This window comes from Dasypus novemcinctus, chromosome 24, assembly GCF_030445035.2.
Source record: "Dasypus novemcinctus isolate mDasNov1 chromosome 24, mDasNov1.1.hap2, whole genome shotgun sequence".
Lineage (NCBI taxonomy): Eukaryota > Metazoa > Chordata > Mammalia > Cingulata > Dasypodidae > Dasypus > Dasypus novemcinctus.
This window is the reverse complement of record NC_080696.1, coordinates 52,928,298-52,949,058: the sequence shown is the minus strand read 5'-3', so window position 1 is coordinate 52,949,058 and position 20,761 is coordinate 52,928,298.

Below are 20,761 nucleotides of genomic sequence, written 5' to 3'. Positions count from 1 at the left end.
TCGGTCAGGGCAACCTACGCCAGCCCTGACGCACCCAGAAATAGGAGTTACCTCTTCATTTTCTCCTGCTAGTTTTTTGGCTCTAGAAGTATCTGGTACGTGACTACATCGTAGGATGCCCGCGCATCTCAGAATAGTCTATTTTTCTGTTCAGATAAAAAAAAAAATCTATATACATATGTATTTTTAGCAAATTTATGATAGGATATTTTAGTCTAAGTTCTTTCATAACAGAAAATAATATCTTCAGAGTTTTATTGTTGGTCATTATTACAGCTGATACTTTCTGGTCTTTTTTCAGTTCTTCCCATCACCCCTTGGGCTGTTTTTTTCTTTTCTTGCTTTTGGTTCTAATTAGCGTGGGGAGAGACGCTGGGGACTGCCTTCCTTGGCGGACGTCCCCTGACTCTAGGCCTGGAGTCTGTCTGACGCTGTCACTTTCCTCATCCTATCTGTGTGCTGCTTCTACTTATTGTTCTGAAGAACCCAAGGCACAAATACAGATGTGGGACCAGCACGGGAGGCAGGGCTACAGAGGTCCCTCGAAATCAGGGTGGGATGGGGCTGGTCTATCGCATAGCCCACACCCCTTCAGGAATCTGATGGGACCAGGTTTTCTCAACCCTAGAAACCTTAAAACCAAAAATCTCATGCAAGCAAACTTCCCGCTGGCATTTCTGAGACCTAGAACCCAGCTAAGCCCCTCTCGACTGGCCGGTGTTCCCAGGTCCAGCACCGAGCTCCTCTGTTAACACCAATTGGGCCTGAAAGCCAGGGCATTTCCACGTCCTTGCGAATCTTGGAAGAATTTTCTGGGCTTTAAGTCTCATTGACTTTTCACCAGTTCCTTGTTTCAGTCCATTTCTAACAACCTCACCAAAAACATGTTGCAGTCAGATATCCTTGTACCCAAATCCTGAGCTGTATCTCCAGAATCGGCTCTCTTCTCCCTTTCCCTCGCCAGCTGCCTGGCTCCACAGAGCAAGAGACTTGGAGCAAGGGCAGCGGTATTTTTCCAGCTTCCACCTATTCAAGCCTCCGAAACTTTCTGGACTGTCCTGATAATTAATTCCATGAAGTGGTTGCCAGCTTCAGTGGACAGAGGACATCTCAATAAGCAGGATCTTCAGCAGAAAATGATTCTCCATCCATCAGCTCACAGTAGAAGACAAAGGAAGGTCAGATAACCTCCAAATTGCATTTCCTGGAGTTTTCCTGTGCCATCGGCCTCACTGCCAGTTGTGGGGCTCTGCCCTCTGCTTGGAATCAGAGATTTGAGCCAAACCAGAACCCCCAAATGGCAGTGAACCTGTGGGCTAAACCCCAAAAGGAAGCCAACCCAAATATGAATTTGTTATTCTGAGCCATGAACCTAATCAGAGTTCCCTACCCCCTCACCCCCCGATTCCAGGTGAGCTGGCTTGAACCATGGACAAAAGAAACAAGTAAAAGGTTTTTTTAAAAAAACTTGATAAAAGGCACACACACACAAAAATGCCACCCAGTAATTTCCTCACTTTGATGCCTGGATAAACCGAACTCGCTTGCTGTGACTGTTTTCATTTAGAAAGTGGTTCTTTAGTCTGGATGTTTTAGTTTCCCAGCTGCTAAAACAAATGCCATACAACGGGTTGGCTTAACAACAGGAATGTATGGGCTCACGGTTTCAAAGGCTGGAAGCTTGCTTCCCCTTGGGACAGCTTCTTCTGTCTGGTGGCAATCTTCAGGGTTCCTTGGCTTTCCCTGCACGTAGGAATGCACGTGGCATCTTCTCCTTTCTCTTCTGGGTTCAGCTGACTTCCAGCTTCCGGCTGCTTGCTGTGGCTTCTCTTTCTAGGTCCAATTTCCTTTGCTGACAGGACTTTAGCCATATTGGATTAAGGTCCACCCCCACTCCATTTGGACATACCTTAACTAATAACATCTTCAAAGATCCTATTTACAATTGGGTTCACACCCACAGGACCGGGGGTTCGGACCTGACTCTGTCTTTCGTGGGGGACATGATTCAGTCCCCAACACTGGATGTCCGTCACTGTCCCTGATGTAGTCTTCACCTGGGGTTTCTCCAGAATTTCTCAAAATGGCAATTTGAAGAACTGAATTTGAAAGGGGCTCTATTAATCAATTAGCCATCTTTACCTCTAACCCTAATTCTCCAGTCCTCCCTGAAAAGGTTCTGAAAAGATCTCCTAAAGGCTGGCCAGGGTGGGGTGGAAAAGCAAATGCCCAGTTGCAGGATGGCTGCATGCAAGTCTGAAAGTTCCTCTTGCATGAAAGGGACTGGGCACCAAATAAGGAAGCCCTTGTAATAGACTGGACCATCTAATCATGGAACCCAGGTGGGTCATGAGCTGCCTTATGCCACAGGTGTTTAAAGAGAGGCTAGGTGATGTACAAGGTGGGAGCTGCAGAGGTTGGAAACTGAACTGAACAGCTTTGTTTCTTGGTGTGCATGTGGAGGTGTTTTGAAGATCTGGACACAGGCTAAAGTCCTTGAGGCGGAGACAGGAGTGCGTTTAGCAGAAACCTAACTTCTAGGATTGGAACTATCGGAGAGGAAAGATGGTAGCTGAACACCTTGCTTCTTCCCTGCTCTCTGCCATGGGAAATTGCAATGGCCCTGTTGATCACCCACCCCACCCACCCCAGTGGCCTAACAGGTATCACACTGGGATGAGAGTCAGGCCACCCTCCCCCAGGCCAGTCAAGGAGCAAGCCATGAAGTCACTCTCTGCCCAGCCGTCTTCCAGTGCTTCTGCCCTTCTGTCCAGACCCTGTGCCACCAGAAGCCTGAGATTTTCTGTACAAGAGATACTTTATCTTTTACCAACTAGCCATCTGCCCAATGGACAAACTGCCCAGGTGACAGCAAATGGCACCATTCCAAAAGGGCTTTTTTTTTTTCCTGATAAATAAAACAGGAGATCCCATTCAAGACCTTTGAATGTCCTCGGCCAGAAAGTAAGTCCAGAAGGACAAAAGAGAGAGGCTGCTGGGTTCAAGTTAGACAGCAAAATAAGGCTCCAGCTGCCTCCAAGCAGAATGCCCCAGTGTCTTCTTCTTCCCAATTGGGTCTGGATACTGCAGCCTCCAAGGAGAGCATTTGACCAGAGTTTTTAAAGCCCCCACCCCCTGGGCATGGTGGATTTGGAGGAAGTAAGAATTCATCCTTGGGTGAACCCAAGTCAAGGTTGGTCTTTAGGTTGTTTTATTATGGAAGAAGGCAGGAAGAGTGGTTTGGATGGATGGACTAAGCAGCCATCTTCCTCCAACACAAGATGAAACAGAAAACCAGTTTCCAAGATCCCACCTGGAAGCCCTGTCCTGCAGGAATAGCTCAAGTTAGTGGCTGCAATGATAGTAGGACACTTCAGGAAAATATTGGAAACTCCCAATTCTGTCCCATTAAAATCCTCACAAGGACTGCCCCATACCTCCTGCCTCTCTCAGCTAAACCAGGTTTGGTAAGAAGGGGGACACACAAGAGAAGATGCCCAAGAGATTAGGACTTCTCCATGGCTTGGCCCATGACACCCTGGTCTCCACTAGGGTTCTGGCTTCCCTCTTAGATGCCAGAGAGCTTGGTGTGTCTGGGTGGGTGGGGGAGAGGAGGACCAGCAGCTGGCTGGGCTGAGCACCTTGGCCCATTGCATGGAGCCAGGCCCAGCTGGCCCCTTCACTTTCCAGACCTATCTTGGCTTCAATCCAAGGTCAGGGGCTAGAGCCCCATTGTCTGCACCAGGAACTCAGGGTTATCCCCCGATGCCTGCCCCTGGCACACAGTGGTCACCCAACCTGTGCTGTTGTTTTTTGTTTTGTTTTGTTTTGAATGAGTGAATGTGTGAATAATTGACTTCTGAGTAAATGAATGGATGAGTGATTGTGTGAGAGAACAGGGGAGTTAATTCATTCTTACCTGGCTTAAAGTAATGCCAACAGGGAAGGGAGGAGAAATAGGGGTCCCCCTCTCCCACTGAAGCTCATAACTGTTCCGCCAATACCATCGGTCCTTTGATTCACTCTGGGGCCAAAAGGACATCCAAATTTGACACTTATCTGCCCCAAGGTGTAAGGGGCCACAACCCTCTCAGAGCTACACGTCCGGGAGGACCCCCAGAGCCGTCCAAGCTTCCTTCCTACCCTCCTGCCCTGCAATTTCCTGCCTCGTGTTCTAGTTTAGTTCACACATAACCCCTAGGGAGACCATAGACAACGTGGTTTCCCAATGGGCTTAAGCCACATGTGTGTGTCCCCTGGCTTTCCCCTGGCCTGGGGCTTGCTGGAGCAGGAACACAGGAGCCGACATCTGGAAACTGGATCTCACTCCCTGAGCCATGGGAGTCCAGCCGGGTAAGAGGGCCAGCCCGTCCTCCAGCTCTTAGAGCCGAGGGTCATCCTTTTTTCTGTGCCCCAATGTCCCCCGTGGTAGCATGCACCCCGATAAGACCCTCCGTCTCTCCCAGGAACCTGTGGTGTGAGGTTTGGGCTTTTCTGCCAGCAAAGCCATCCTGATTGCCCCACCCATGATGGGGGCCAAGCCAAACACATTAGCCATAAATGACCGACGTCCTTAGTCGCTCTTTTCTTGGGGTCGCATTCAGTAGGTCCTGTTCATCTCTTGTCAATTGACGCGTCTAGTCCTTCCTGTAAAGGTGAAAATAAACACTGCACACATGTGTGCACACACATTCACACACGAGGAAACCAAACAACAAAAAACCCAGTGTCTTTATATGCATGTAGTGAGATTAAATCGTGATCCTTGTGTGACCTCCAGCTGCTGTCCTGTCTTGTAAAATATGTCCAGATGTTTAAGAATTTCCAAGCAAATGGTCCCTTAATGAAGTCTGCAGAGTTCAATAAAATGGTATGGAGAAAACCGGCTTGATGGAGCTTGTTTTAATTCTCTGGAGGGTACGGGAAGATGGGGGTGTGAAGATCTGGAAAGGGGGGCTGAATCTGGGAGGCCGGAGAAAGGGAGGGGGCAGCACTGGCTGTTTCTCTTCACTTAGAGGAGGGAAGGCATGAAAGTTAATTGGCCTGCCACCCTCAATATGCACGCCAGCGGTAACCCACCCCGTGCTATATTCAGGGATCCAAGTCCCAAGTCTGGTCATTTGGCTGTGATGTCAACTCTGCCTGGATATTTCTGGCCTTAATATCCCTCTCCTATAAAAATGTCTCACTACAGAAGTTACCAACTCAAATGCCCATGGGGCCAGGCAGGTAACATGAATGAGTAAAGCAACCTGGCTAAAAGACATAAGGGAATGGTGGCGAGCGTGGGGGGAAAAAGAAGAGAATGCATGCCCTGTCTAAAGGGGTGGGCGTTATTACTCTTCAGTGATTGTCACCGTGTGGAAATGTGGGCCCAAATGTCCCCTGGGGAGCCAAACCACCTCCAGGTGAAAACCACTGGAAAAGGTACTGTGAAAAGTGAAATTTCCTTCCCATCCCTGGACCTCAGCTCCCCCATCCCTGGCGGCAATTATTGCTGCCTCTTTTTCATGCATCCTTCCGGAAATCATCTTTGCAAACATGCACAAGTATGTGTATGTGCATTTTATTTTACTCCACACAAAGAGAAACATGCCCTCGTTTCATTTACTTTATCTAGGAAATCAATTCCATATGAAAACATAAGAACTTCCTCTCTTTTGTGTTTCCATGCCATGTTCTGTTGTACATGGTAACTGTTAGTCTCTGCTTGCATTCAGGTGGCTTCCAAAATGTTGCTGTAACAAACAGTGCTGAAATGAATGGCCTGTCCTCAGTGCCTATGGGCTCTACCCTTAAAAACAGACCTGGAGGGAAGCGGTTGTGGCTCAGTCGATTGGGCTCCCGTCTACCATCTGGGAGGCCCTGGGTTCACGTCCCGGGGCCTCCTTGTGAAGGCAGGCTGGCCTGCGCCTGCAGAGAGCTGACGGCCTGCGCCCACGGAGAGCTGGCGCAGCAAGATGACGCAACAAAGGGAGACAAGCAGACACAAAAGAACACACAGCGAATGGACACAGAGAGCAGACAGCAAGCAAGTCCTGGGGAGGGGCAGAAATAAATTAATAAATCTTATGGGAAAAAAAAAAGACCTGGAATCTGCCCTTCTCGCTCCTCCACTGCCCCAGCTCTGGGCCACAGCACCATCATCTATTGCCTAATCATTGCGACGTTTTCCGGACTGGACTCCCTGTTTCTGCCCTCGGTCCCTCTCAGGCCCTTCTCCGCACAGTGGCCAGTGGCATCCTGTCAAGCTGTCAGCCTGATCACGTTGCTTTGCTTCAGCCCCTTCCAAAGGCGTCACATCGCATTTGGGATAAAACCCAATGTACCTGGAGGGGTCTCCAAGGTCACACATCCGCGAGTCCCCTCCTGCCTCTCTGATTTCTCCCCTCCCACCCTACCCCACCCCCAAGCGTGCTGTGTCCAGCATCACTGGCTGTATTTGTCTCCTGCAGCTGCCATAACAAATGACCACACACTGGGTGGCTTCAAACAACAGAAACGTACTCTCACCCAGTACTGCAGGCTAGAAGTCCAAAATCGAGGTGTTGGTAGGGTCCTGCTCCCCCTGAAGCCTCCAGGGGGGATCCTTCCCGGCCCGCTCCAGCTTCTGGGTACCTGCGGGCACTCCGTGGCTTGTGGCAGCACCTCTGTCTTCACAGGGTCATCTTCCCTCCATGTCTCGCCTCCTCTTCCTATAAGGACACTAGGAATAGTGGACTGGGGCCCTGTACTGAGTTTGAAGTCCTCCAAAGTTGAAGAACTTTGCAGTTGACCAAGAAGACACGTGACCGCCCTTTTACAGAGCAGGCGCACCGTGATTCATCTTAACTTGATGGCACCTGCAAAGACCCGACTTCATAACAGATACCTGCAGGTAGGACTTCGACATATCTTTTTGGGGGACACAATTCAACCCACACCCACAACCCCTTGCTGTTCCTCAAAAATGCCAGCCATGGCGCTGCCCCCTTCCGGCCACCCTGTCTATCACCCCCTCTATCCTCTCCAGCCTCCTGCCTTATTTCTCTTCCCCGTCCTCACTCCCCTCCAGCCACATTGACATTGGCCTCCTGTCGATTTTCCAATACTCCAAGCACATTCTCACCCCAGGGCCTTTGTGTCCTCTACCTGGACCACCTTTTCCAGGTTAGCCCCACGACTCACTCCCTCACCTCCTTCAAGCATTGCCTTCGCAGCAACCTCTTTATCTGACAACCCTATTTATAATAGCAACTTACACACACACACTCACACCCAGCCCCCTGCCCTGCTTTATTTTTCTCCATAACACCACCTTCGGATGCACTATATTTTACATATTTATTTTGTTGATTGTCTATCTCCCTCCAGTAGAATGCAAATTCCACAAGGGTGAGGATTTTTATCAGTTTCGTTCACTGCTCTATCTCCAGGATCTAGGAAGTGTGCCAGGCATTTAGTAGGTGCTCAATAAATGTTGTTGAATGTTGAATGAATAAATAAACCCATGCACAAATGGAGTCATTTCACACTGTACGTATATTTCTTTTATTTTTTTTAAGATTTATTTTATTTATTTATTTCTCTCCCCTTCCCCCCATCTCCCCCCACCCCGGTTGTCTGTTCTCTGTGTCTGTTTGCTGCGTCTTCTTTGTCCGCTTCTGTTGTTGTCAGCGGCACGGGAATCTGTTTCTTTTTGTTGCGTCATCTTGTTGTGTCATCTCTCCATGTGGGTGGCGCCATTCTTAGGCAGGCTGCACTTTCTTTCGCGCTGGGCGGCTCTCCTTATGGGGCGCACTCCTTGCGCGTGGGGCTCCGCTACGCGGGGGACACCCCTGCGTGGCAGTGCACTCCTTGCGCTCATCAGCACTGCGCATGGGCCAGCTCCACACGGGTCAGGGAGGCCCGGGGTTTGAACCGCAGACCTCCCATGTGGTAGATGGATGCCCTAACCACTGGGCCAAGTCCACTTCCCTGTACATAGATTTCTTTAGGAATATTTATTTTATTTTACTTTATTTTATTTTATTTTATTTTATTTTATTTTATTTTATTTATTTTATTTATTCCTCACCCCTTACTGTCTGTTTTCTGTGTCAATTCACTGTGTGCTTTCTGCGTCTGCTCATTTTCTCTTTAAGAGACACTGGGAACCAAACTCGGAACCCCCATGTGGGAGAGAGACACTCTATCTCTTGAGCCACCTCTGCTCCCTGCTTTGTTGTGTTCTCATTCTGTTTCCTCTTTGTGTCTCCTTGTTGCGTCAGCTCAGCATGCCAGCCCATCACACCAGCTCGCAGTCTTCCTCCTCTTCTCCAGGAGGCACTAGTTACTGAACCCAGCCAGGACTTCCCATCAGTAGGCAGGAGGTCAGTCACTTGAGCCACATCTGCTTCCCAGGGAATATTCTTAAAAATCAAATTCTCAGGCAAAGGGTTTGTAAGCATTTTCTAATTTTGAAAACTATGACGCAAAAGTTACCTGCCATAGAAGTAGTACCAATGCATACTCCTGTCAGCCATTTGACAGAGTTTGCGAAGAGCAGTCCTTCCAGTGGAATTCTCTTGCTTTCATGAAAACTTCATTGAGTTGTCCTTAATTTTCTCAATTTCCGCCACGGACTGGTGACCTCTTCATCAGAGGTTGACAGTGCATCTTGGGCCAGCATTTCGGAGCCTCCGATGTACACATTTGATGCCCTCCACCACCCTGAGAGTGGTGCTGGCCGCGTTATACACATTGGCACCCTAGAGGCAGACCTGCGTGGCTCGCTGAAAGCCCTACCCTGATGTCTGCAGCCGAGCAGGCACCAGAACCACAGCCCCGGGCCCCTAAGCAAACTCCAGCTTCCCCACAACCCAAAAGACAGGAGGCTGTCCTGCAGACTTTCCGTACTGCGTGTGAGGGCTGAGAAGAACTTCACGGTCTCCTAGCAGCACCCTCCATTGGCCTGTAGGTCATTTATTCACTCAACACACATGTCCTGGCACCTCCTGCATGCCACCCATGGATAAGCATTGGGATTCTGAGATAAATTTAGATGCCCTTCTCTCCCTCCCTACTTTTTAAAAAAAGATTTATTTATTTATTCCCCCCCCCTTGCAGCTTGTTCCTTTTCTTTTGCTGTCTCTTCTCAGTGTCCATTCGCTGCGTGTTTTTTTCTCCAGTGTCTGCTTGTCTCCCTTTTGTTGCGTCATCTTACTGCGCCAGCTCTCCTTGGCGCACGGGCCAGCTTTTGCCTTCACAAGGAGACCTTGGGACGTGAACCCAGGGCCTCCCATATGGCAGACGGGAGCCCAATCGACTGAGCCACAGCTGCTTCCCTCCCTCCTTTGTTCCTACTTTCTTCCTTCCTTCCTTCTTTTTATTCATTTTCCTCCCTCCTTCCTGACTTCTTGTCTTCCATAAGCGTTTTTTTTTTTAGAAACAGTTTATTGTTCCATAAGCATTTATTGAGCACTTACTGTACATTGGGCCCTCGGCTTGGTGCTGGGGATGTCAAGCTGACTTGGACAGAGTCCTTGCAGGCACAGAGGACATAATCTAAAGGGGGAGACAGTATTCATTCACCCCAGACCCAGGCAAGGGGGCTTCCAGGCAAAGCCCTTCCTCACTGGGATCAGGGGTCCCTGCGAGCAGGGGAGCGGGGCTGAAGCTCTCCTATGTTCTGGGTGCTTTGCTCACCCCCTGCCATGTGCTGCCCCCTCCAAATCTCACAAAATGCCTCGCGGAAGGCACTGGTATTATCTACGTCTTGCAGCTGGAGTACTGAAGCACGGAGCACGGAGGAGGCTACGCAGCCGAGGTTTACCCAGCCAGGATGAGGTAAAACCAGGATTTCAGCCCAGGTCCATCTGACCTAGAGGTGACCGCCCAAAGGATGAAGCATGTGGCTCAGCAGGCAGAACAGGGCAGGGTTTAAGAGGACAGGGTCTGGGAAGCGGATTTGGCTCAACGGATAGAGCGTCCACATACCGCATGGGAGGTCCAGGGTTCAAACCCCGGGCCTCCTTGACCCGTGTGGCGCTGGCCCACGCGCAGTGCTGATGCGTGCAAGGAGTGCCGTGCCACGCAGGGGTGTCCCCCGTGTAGGGGAGCCCCATGTGCAAGGAGTGTGCCCCGTAAGGACAGCTACCCCGTGCAAAAAAATCACAGCCACCCAGGAGTCACACCACACACGTGGAGAGCTGATGCAGCAAGATGACACAATAAAAAGAAACACAGATTCCCGGTGCCGCTGATAAGAACAGAAGCGGTCACAGAAGAACACACAGCGAATGCACAGAGAGCAGACAACTGGGGGGCGGGGAGGGGAAGGGGAGAGAAATAATTTTTTTTTCTGTTTTTTTTTTTTAATTACATTAAAAAAAATATGAGGTCCCATTCAACCCCACCGCCCCTGCCCCCCACTCCCCCCACAGCAACACTCTCTCCCATCATCATGACACATCCATTGCACCTGGTAAGTTCATCTCTGAGCATCACTGCACCCCATAGTCAATGGTCCACATCATAGCCCAGACTCTCTCACGTTCCATCCAGTGGGCCCTGGGGGGATCTACAATGTCCCGTAATTGTCCGTGAAGCACTATCCAGGACAACTCCACGTCCCGAAAACACCTCCACATCTCATCTCTTCCTCCCGTTCCCCACACCCAGCAGCCACCATGGCTACCGTTCCCACACCCATTCCGCATTTTCTCTGTGGACATTGGATTGGTTGTGTCCATTGCACACCTATGTCAAGTGAGGGCTTAGATTCCACATGGGTACTGGATGCACTCCACCTGCTTTCAGTTGTAGACACTCTAGGCTCCATGTTGTGGTGGTTGACCTTCTTCAACTCCATGTTAGCTGAGTGGAGTAAGTCCAATAAATCAAAGTATAGGAGCTGAAGTTTTTTTTTTAAATCTACAAAATATTGCAGTGAAACATGCTTTATCATGGTGACTGAATTTTTGGCACCCTTTCAAATCCTGCATTCGAGGTCAGTGTCCCACTCACCTAGTCCCAGCCTTGCCCATGATACGGACAGTCTCCTGCCTTCAGGAGACTCATCCCCTAGTGGGGAGGCCACCAATAGTGGATAAAAACGTATAACAAGCCTGGTGCTGAGAAAAAAAACCAAGTCAGGTAGAGACAGAGATGGAACCAAAAATAGTACCCACCTCCCAGGGTTGGGGTAAATGTTAAGAGAAGTGATCCATGTGAGGTGCCCAGGAGGAGACTTGCTACGTCAGCGTGTTGCGATGACGGTGGGCCCACGGGGGAAGAGACTCAAAATGGGACCCTCCCCCCCAGGGCAGGGGCTTTTCACTTTTGGTATCATGGACCCCCCGGGCAGTCCAATGAAACCCCGGCCCCCTTCTTGGAATAAAAACTTTAAATGCACAAAGTAAAATACATGGGGTTACAAAAGGAAACCTATTATGTTGATAAACACTTAACCAAAATATTTTTCCGATGTGTGATATACTAATACATGTGCTTCTTTAATCATAAATTAAACGACAAGCTCCTGCACTGGGTCTGATAACTGCCACAATTTCAAGGCAGCGAGGAGCAGAACTGCTGCTCTGAGAGCTCTCCAACAGTTAGAGTGGACTAGGAAATTACCTGCGATTTTTACAATGACGATGTGACCGGTACTCAGAATGCTAACTATGATTTGTTGCCTATATGCCTAACTTAAGGAAATGTTCTCTTTCAGCTAAAGGGCAGTAGAAATAAAGACAGAGCTTGTTTTTTTTCCCCATCCAAGCTTGCAGATCCAGATTATGAGACCCGTGCCTCCAGGAGCTTGGAAATCAATTTCATGGGTCACAACTAGCACTTATTTTTTCTGATGAAAGAATAAAAGAGACAGAGAAAAGAAGAGAAAAGATCAATCTGCTTTGCTCATAATAAGGTGAGGACAGATTCAACAAACTTTTGTTTTGATTGTGTGTGTGTGTGTTGAGGCAAAATATACTTCTTCCTGCAACTCACGGTCAAAATATCGGAGAAAGAGTAGAGGGGGGTGAGGTGCCCAGCACGGTGCCTGCCCCGTTGCACAGGCGCCCGCGGTCATGCTCGTCCCTCCTGCTGTCAGCCTGGCCTGGACCTTGTTTGCCCTTCTGCCCATACACAGCTACACAAACAAGATCCAAGCTCCAAAAAAGGCCACGCTGTCAGTGGCTGCACAACTGTTCCCCCTCCCCTCGGGAAGAGGAGCAGGTGTGGCGATGCTCAAGTCCTGAGCTCATGGCCTGTCTGGGGACGTGCCCCTCCTGAATGCCACATGTCCCCACAGCAAATATTAGGAGAGCTGTCTGTGCAGAGCCCGCTGGCGGTGGGCCTGGAGGGGCCGGGCTGCAAAGGTCTGGCTGATTCACCACCTCTGATGAGTGGGATCTAAGGCTGGGCAGATACTTTTGTACTTTTCTCTGCATGTGTGTGTTTTTCTTATTCCCAATCCTAGTCATTGAAGGAGACTATCTGGGAGAGGAATCTGGAATCAAAAAAACAAAACTTCCAGAAGAATCTTCTCTCCTCTCCCATGTGGAAGGAAATTTGAATCTCTGCAGATAGGAGGTGAAGATGCACATTATTCTGTTGTTAGTTGTGTTGGTAATTAACCCCGTGCTAATAAACAGCAAGTTGATAAAAGGGGAAAATGGGCTGGGGCAGGGAGGAGGGATGGCGGTGGACTTCGAGCTGCAGCTCGACCCAGAGTGGAATAGAAGCTTTGGGGACGGACACACCTGGGTTCAAATGCTGGCTACACCACTTCCTGGCTGTGTGACCTAAGACCAGTCATCTTCTCTCTCTCTGGTTTTGGGTTGCTTGTCTGAAAAATGGGGGTAATACTAGAACCCACTTTGAGGAGCTTTGGGAGGGGGCTTCCACGGAAGGATGTAAAGTGCTCAGTCCAAGGCTTGGCGTACGGTGGGCCGTCAACAATCAGTAGCTCGCATCGTCCCCACTGCTACTCCCGATGCAGCCTGCTGTTCCTCAGTGGGGAGGTCTTTTCCAGGCTGAGCTCTCCACCATGCCAGAAATCAGGGAGAACATGAAAACGCACTAGTCAACGCTTACCGAGCACTTCCTGTGTGCCAGGCTCTGTTCTGAGCGTTTCACGAGCATTTGTCAATTAATCCTTAGCAACAGCCTGGGAAATACGAGTATTATCAGCCTCATTTTATAGATGAGGATGGTATTAGTCACCCACCGCTGCTTAATAAATTACCCCAACACTCAGCCCCTTAAAACGACAATGACCGTGTGTTCCCTCACCCAGTGAGGCTGGGGAGCCGGGAGTGGCGGGGCTGGAGGGCGCTCCTGGGGCTGAGGTCAGCGTGTCGGCCGGGGCTGCCGGCGTCCGAGGCTTGCTGGGGCTGCAGGCTCCGCTCCAGAACGGCTCCCTCGCGGGCTGGCCTGCGGGTGTGGTCTTTGACAGGAGGCCTCAGGTCCTTGCCACGCTGATCCCTCCACAGGGTTTGAGGGTCCTCACAATGAGACCTCTGCGCTTCCTCTGAAAAGTGGTCCAAGTGGGAGAAAGGTAGAGGACTTCCTGTCGCTGCCATAATAACCTATTGGTCGTGCTGGTTAGCCCTATTTATTGTGGAAAGGGACCACACAAGGGGGTGAATTCCAGGAGGTGAGAATCATCGGGAGCCATCATGGAAGCTGACTACCACAGGAACAGAGAGGTTTAGTAAGTTATCTAAGGTCACACAGTAGGCAAACAACTAACTCAGGATTTGAACCCAGATATACGCCCCCAATCTGCATCTCAATATTGTGCCCACTGGTGAAGAACAGGCAACTGGTGGGATGGGAATACCCTGAGCCAAAGGTCAGAAGGCCTGGGTTAGATTCACAATTCTGGCAGTAATTCACCATGTGACCTCAGACGAGGCCCTAGCCCTCTCTGGGCCTCAGTTTCCTAAGTCAGCAAGTAGGGGCAATAACTACTTCCTGGGTTGTTGAGATGAAGAAAGTAACAGCAGCACACATCATTACAGCTTAGCCCACAAACAGATATGCAGAAAGAATACATTTCCTTCATTTTGTTTTTAAAATGTTGGTTTGTTTTATTAACTAGATAACAATTGCCCATGGCACACAATTGGAAAGGTGTAAAAGGACATTCAAGGAAAAGTCTCCTTCCAATAGACAAGTGCAATGATCCTGAGGCAGGAATGGGCTTGAGCTATTCAAAGGCTGAAAAGGAGTAAGGGGGCGTCAGAGATGGGGAGGCTGGAAAGCAATTAGGTAAATGTAATAATATCCCCCCAAAATACCCACATCCTAAGAGCTGGAACCTGTGAATATGTTACCTTACATGGCAAAAGGGACCTTGCAGGTGTGATTAAATTAAGGGTCTTAATTTGGATGGGCCCAATGTCATCACAAGGGTCCTTATGAGACAATCAGAAGGGTCAGAGTCAGAGAAGATGTGACAGCAGAAGCAGAGGTCAGAGTGAAGCCACTGTTGGCTCTGACGATGGAAGAAGGGGCCACGAGCCAAGGAATGTGGGCGCCCTCTAGAAGCTGGAAAAGCAAGGCCCCGGATCTCCTCTAGAGCCTCAAAAAAGAACACAGCCTCCTGACACCTGGATTTCAGCCCAGCGAGACCCATTTCAGACTTTGGACCTCCAGAACTACAAGCTAATAAACCCGTGTTGTTTTAAGCCACTGAGTTTGTGGTAATTCATTACAGCTGCCATAGGAAAGAAGTAGAATCAGAGATAGGCGGGGGCTTTGCGTCCACTGTAGGGTCTTTGGATTTCAGGGAGTGAGAGCCATCACCGTAGGGTTTTGTTTTGTTTTATTTTTGTTTTTTAGTCAGTGAGAACTATTGCAAACTTCTGAGCAGGGGAGAACACGACCCAACTTAAGTTTTAATGGGAGCTCTCTAGGTGTGTGTTGGGGGTGGGGGGAGCTTTTGGAGGGAGAGGAGCGTGGCATCAGAGAACCAGAGACTAAGAGAAGCTGACGTTTACTGAGCACTTGGTCGATGCCCACGCCCTGCCAGCCTTCTCTCACAAACTAACCAATTCCATCTCTTAACAACCAAATGAAGTAGGAACTATTATTACCCCCCATTCTACTGATGAGGAAACTGAAGCACAGAGAGTTTAGGTACCTTGCTCAGGGTCACACTCCTGTCAGAGTCCAAGCTCTTAAGCACCACATTATGCCCCTTCAGTCAGGCACGCCCCGACCTCCAGGGAGATGGTCCTTGCAACCATAAGGAGAGCATCAGAACGGCGAAGCACACAACTGCCATACAATGACAGACAGCACGACCTCTCACCAGAATAATACGCACTACTTATAATCTTAGCTGTGGACAGAGCAGGGCTATGAACCCCCAGCACTATAATTTAAAAATTTTTTAAAAACCCAACAGCAAGCAGACTTGGCCCAGTGGATAGGGCATCCATCTACCACATGGGAGGTCCACAGTTCAAACCCCGGGCCTCCTTGACCTGTGTGGAGCTGGCCCATGCGCAGTGCTGATGCGCACAATGAGTGCCGTGCCACGCAGGGGTGTCCCCCGCGTAGGGGAGCCCCACACGCAAGGAGTGCGCCCCGTAAGGAGAGCCGCCCAGCGCGAAAGAAAGTGCAGCCTGCCCAGGAATGGCACCACCCACACGGAGAGCTGACACAACAAGATGACGCAACAAAAAGAAACACAGATTCCTGTGCCGCTGACAACAACAGAAGCAGACAAAGAAGATGCAGCAAATAGACACAGAGAACAGACAACTGGGGATGGGGGGGAATAAGTAAATAAATCTTTGGGGGAAAAAAAACACAACAACAACTCTAGACCCACTAGGGCACCGCGTCTTCCAGGAAGCTTTGCTGATCCAGCTCCTGGCTTAGGATGGGTCCGTTGCTTCCTCTGGGCTCCAGCAGCCTCCTGAGTGGCCCTCATCACAGCCCAAATGGCACCAGGCTCTGACTTGCTGTGGCTTCAGTGAGCTGGTTAACCCAGCCAGACACCTGGGTTCACATCCTGGCTCCTCTACTTTCTAACTGTGTGACCTGGAGCAAGTCATTTCACTTCTCTGTGCCTCATGAAACGGTTCCCATAACAACCAGCTCCCAAGGCTATTGTGAATTACCTCTTGTGTTTGTCACGCCCAATAAATGCTCCTTGCTGTGACTTGCCCCCCCACCCTGCACAGCCCACGAGCTCCACATGGACCATAGACTTGTTATTCTTACCTGTGTTCCAAAGACCCAGCACAGGGCCCCAGACAAGGCAGGCACCCAGTAGGGTGCGCTGGATGAATTCATGCATTCGTACCACAATTATTTATTGAGCGCCTTCTGTGTGCCAGGCGCTATGCAGGGAGACAAAGATGAATGAGACAATTGTGATCGATATTCTCATGGGATGTATATTCTCATGGGAGGAGATAACCAATAAATAAATAGACAAATACGTAAACAAGAAAACAGGCTATTACTAAGCATTATGGAGAAAAATAAAACAGGCATAAAATACAGCAGCTGGAGAGGGTTACTTTAGTCAGGGAAGGCCGTCCTGAGGTGATGACTGTGAAACAAGACCTGACTGACAGGAAGGATCCAGCCATGGGAAGAGCTGGGAGAACAGAGTTTGGGGCAGCGGGCACAGCAGATGCAAAGGCCCTGGGGCTCGGACCCTCTCAGGAGGCCAGTTTGGCTGGAGAGCGATGAGCGAGAGGAAGAGTGGTAGGAAGGAGGTGGGAGAGGTCAGCAGGGGCAGCCACACAGCACAGTACCTGGCGAGGTGGCTGAGGATCTTGGAATTTATTCTGAGAGCAGTGGGCAGCCACAGAGGGTTTGGGCCTGGGGTCCACGTAGTTCTCCTATCCAGGGGCTTCTCGAGGAACAAAAATGGTCCCATCCTAAGTCTAGACGTGTCTGCTCAATCCAAGGCAGCCTCTGAGCCCAGCCTGGGGCAGCTCAGCTGCAGGAGCTGCCACCATCCATCCTTGTCTTGGTTAGATTCGAGGCCCTATTAATATAAATGAGACCCCCTGCTGACTCGATTTCCAAATGAGACCAGCCGTTCAAGATCGCCATTCCGGGAGATGTGAAATTAATGTAATGAAAACGAAAAGAGAAACTGGGAACGTAGCTCCTTAAGTGCCTGCTTTCTGGGTAAGTGAGCCCGATCTCCGCTTCTGGCAGGAGATGGATGAAGGCACCCCCTGGGGAGCCTGTGACCAGCAGGGAGCAGGGAGCAGGGGACAGGGGGGCACAAGAAAAGAGTGTGCTATTGACTGCTTACAGCCCTGCTGCCTGCCTGTTCTAGCTGCTTCCCTCTATGAATCATCTCATTGCATCCACGTGACGACTTGGCGGAGTAGGCACCGTGGTTTCCCCCGTTTTACAGATGGGGAAACTGAAGCTCCTTTTGGAGAAATGACTCCATCAAGGTCACACAGCAAAAGAGCAGCCAAAATGGGACTCAGGTCTTTTGCCTGTTGCCCTCATGGACTCCCTTGTCCAGAGCTCAGACACTGAGAATGGCAGAAAGTCTCAGAAGTCAGTTCAAATCCCAGCTCCAAGTACTGACCTGATATGTGACCGTGGGCCAGTCACTTAGCTCCCTGGAACTCAGCTCCTTTGCAATCAAGCGCCTTCTCCGCAAGGTTCAGAGGTGAACTAAAAAAGATCATATATAAAAACACAAAGCACAGAATTTCATTTGCTCTCTGAAACTGGCTTAATTTTTTAAAAAACCTGCAAATACACGGAACTGAGAAGTCTTATGGACTTCTGGTATGGCTGAGTCGGTATTCAGGTACGGCTAGATCCAGGGGCTCTAATGATGCCATCAAGGTTAGGTTTTTCTCTCTCCCCACATCGTGGACAAATCACTAGGAGCTCCAGGGTTACATCATTCTTAGAACTAGAAATCTTGGTGGAGAAAGAGTTTCTTTTTCCCCACAGGGGGGCAAAGGTCGCAGAGTTCATGCTGCTTGGACCTGCTTGGGTCATGTGCTCATCCCAGAGCCAACCCCTGGTAGCCACAGGGATGGGCTAGGTTGCCTGGGTTACTAGTCTACCCCCGGGGCTCCGGGATGCCTGGGTTACTGGTCTACCCCCGGGGGCTCCCGGGAGCCCAGGCTGCACCACCTGGCTCTGCCTGGGGGAGGCTCAGCTCCTCAAAGGAAAACCGGTTTGCTGTTATCTGAAAAAGCAGGACTGGCTGCTGGGCCAGCACAAGTGCCAGATGGTGCTCCTGGCACATATTTAGGCCCTAAATAAATATATATTCAATTGAATGAACAAATATCTACCCCAGAGGATGGAAGTAAAGATAAAATGAAATAACATATGCAGAGTATGTAGCATGGAGTCTGCACTCAATAAATCTTGTCTTAAAGGAACAAAAAGTGCTGGAATTGAGTTTGGAGTCTGGTCACATGCTGATGAGCACAGATGCTTGAAGAAGCCTGAAGAAAAGGCTTCCCTCGCCTCAGCCAGGCCTCCCCACCCCCATTCCTTCTCCATTCCCAGGGCAGGGCCGGATTGAGATGCGGTGCCAAAACACTCAGTAATCGAGATAAATATTTTAATTGAATATTTTAAAATCAGGAATAATGCAAAACATTCGTCTCTGATGAACAAAATATTAAAATTTTAAATAGAGACTCAGTATTACTGATATTTCCTTTCGCTTCTAGCTCCAACATGGTTCAGTGACAGCATTGTCACTGATCTTGTCTGTAGCGTGACTCTCCTGCCAGGTGACTCTGGGCAAGTCGATTCCCCTCTCTGATCCTCGGTCTCCTCATCTGAAAGTGTGGCTCTGAATCCCTCTTCCCACAGTCGTTAAAGGATCAGAGCAGATCATGTGTGCATTCACATGTACATCTGTTCATGTATGCACATACATGTATACCCAAACACACACGCAGCCATGCCCGTTGTCATAGATGTTCAAAAGCCAAAGCATACAAAGTCAGACACGCCGACACCCCCATCCTGTGTGTATACATTTATACATCTAGGTGCACATTTCCATAGACACACATTTGCTTATCACTCAAATCCAAATTTTTTTACATACACACATGTGAACATTTTCACAGGCATGTTTATATATACTTACTTACACATATATGCCCAGAGAGAAGGCCCCATTCCACTGCAGTGTGTGAATTGCTGCCCCGGGAATTGTGCAGAGCACAGCCTTTGTGGCTGAGCACAGCAGCCCTGTATACATACAAACAAGTACACGCATCTCCGACCATGTTACAGGTGCATGACCACTTATATGCCACTAAATGTGTGCACACATAACATCTTACATGCAGGCATTCCAAGAGATAGAACTGCACCACAAAGGCACACACATACTCACTTTCCTGCCACAGGGCCTTTGCACTAGCTGCTCCCCCCACATGGAATGCTCTTTCCCCAGATAACCACGCGTCCCGCCCTTTGACCTCCTTCAAGTTTTGCACAAAGGCCACTTTCTCAGTGAGGCCTTCCCCGACACCCCCACATTCCCATGACATTCTAAACTTGCAGCACTCCCCCACAGTCTGTATCCCCCAACTCTCCTGATTGTGCTCTTGTCTTCATGTATAGGCATCTGAGATAAAACTCATTTTCCTTTTTCCCACCTTTAATGTCTGTCTTCTGCTAGAACCCCAGCCCTATGTGGATAGGGACTTCTGTCTGCTTTTCTTTTTTTTTTTTTTAAAGATTTATTTTATTTATCTCTCTCCCTTCTCACCCCCCCCCCCCTGCCCCAGGTTGTCTGCTCTCTATGTCCATTTGCTGTGTGTTCTTCTGTGACCGCTTCTATCCTTATCAGTGCCACCAGGAATCTATGCCTCATTTATTGTTGCGTCATCTTGCTGCGTCAGCTCTCCGTGTGAGCAGCACCATTCCTGGGCAGGCTGCACTTTCTTTCATGCTGGGTGGCTCCTCTTACGGGGCGCACTCCTTGTGCGTGGGGTTCCCCTACACGGGGGACACCCCTGCGTGGCCGGGCACTCCTTGCGCGCATCAGCACTGCGCATGGCCAGCTCCACACGGGTCAAGGGGGCCCGGGGTTTGAACCGCGGACCTCCCATGTGGTAGACGGACGCCCTAACCACTGGGCCAAGTCCGCTTCCCTTTTGTCTGCTTTTCACTGCTGGGTTCCCAGCCTCTAAAACAGTGTCTGGCTCAATAAGTATGTGGTAAATGATTGAAAGAAGCCAGGGAAGTGGAATGATTGAGAGTAAATTTTCCAGGAAGGCAACTCAGGGTCAGATTTAAGTTTATTTCAAGAAATAAGTGCCAACACGAGGTATGTTCTATGTGCTGTAAGAGTATGGACTCTTTCAACTCTCACGACAGTCCTGTGAGGGCCCACTGTCGATCCCCATTTTACAGAGAAGGGAACTGAGGCACTGAGAGGTCAATTCATTTGCCCAAGACATCACAGCATGGAAGTAGCAAAGCTGGATTCAAACCCAGGCAGCCCAGCTCGACACAGCCCAGATTACCCGCCCCTCACTCACACACGCACACACGTTCTTCCTCTCCTGTGGTGTCACCAGTTCCTCCCAGCCTCCAACAACTCTCAGAAACGAGAACTCCCAGGCTGGGTATTTGGGGTCCCCACCCACGGCCAGCGCCCCTCCCCCCAATGTCCTTGCAGCATCCCAGCAAGCCAAGCGCAAACCTGCATCCCTGGTGATGCAGAAGGCTGGAGGCTGTCTGGTTGTCGTGGCAACGGCCGCCAGCCCCTGTAAACAGTCCCGCCTTCGGCCGCCTGACTGGCTCGTTG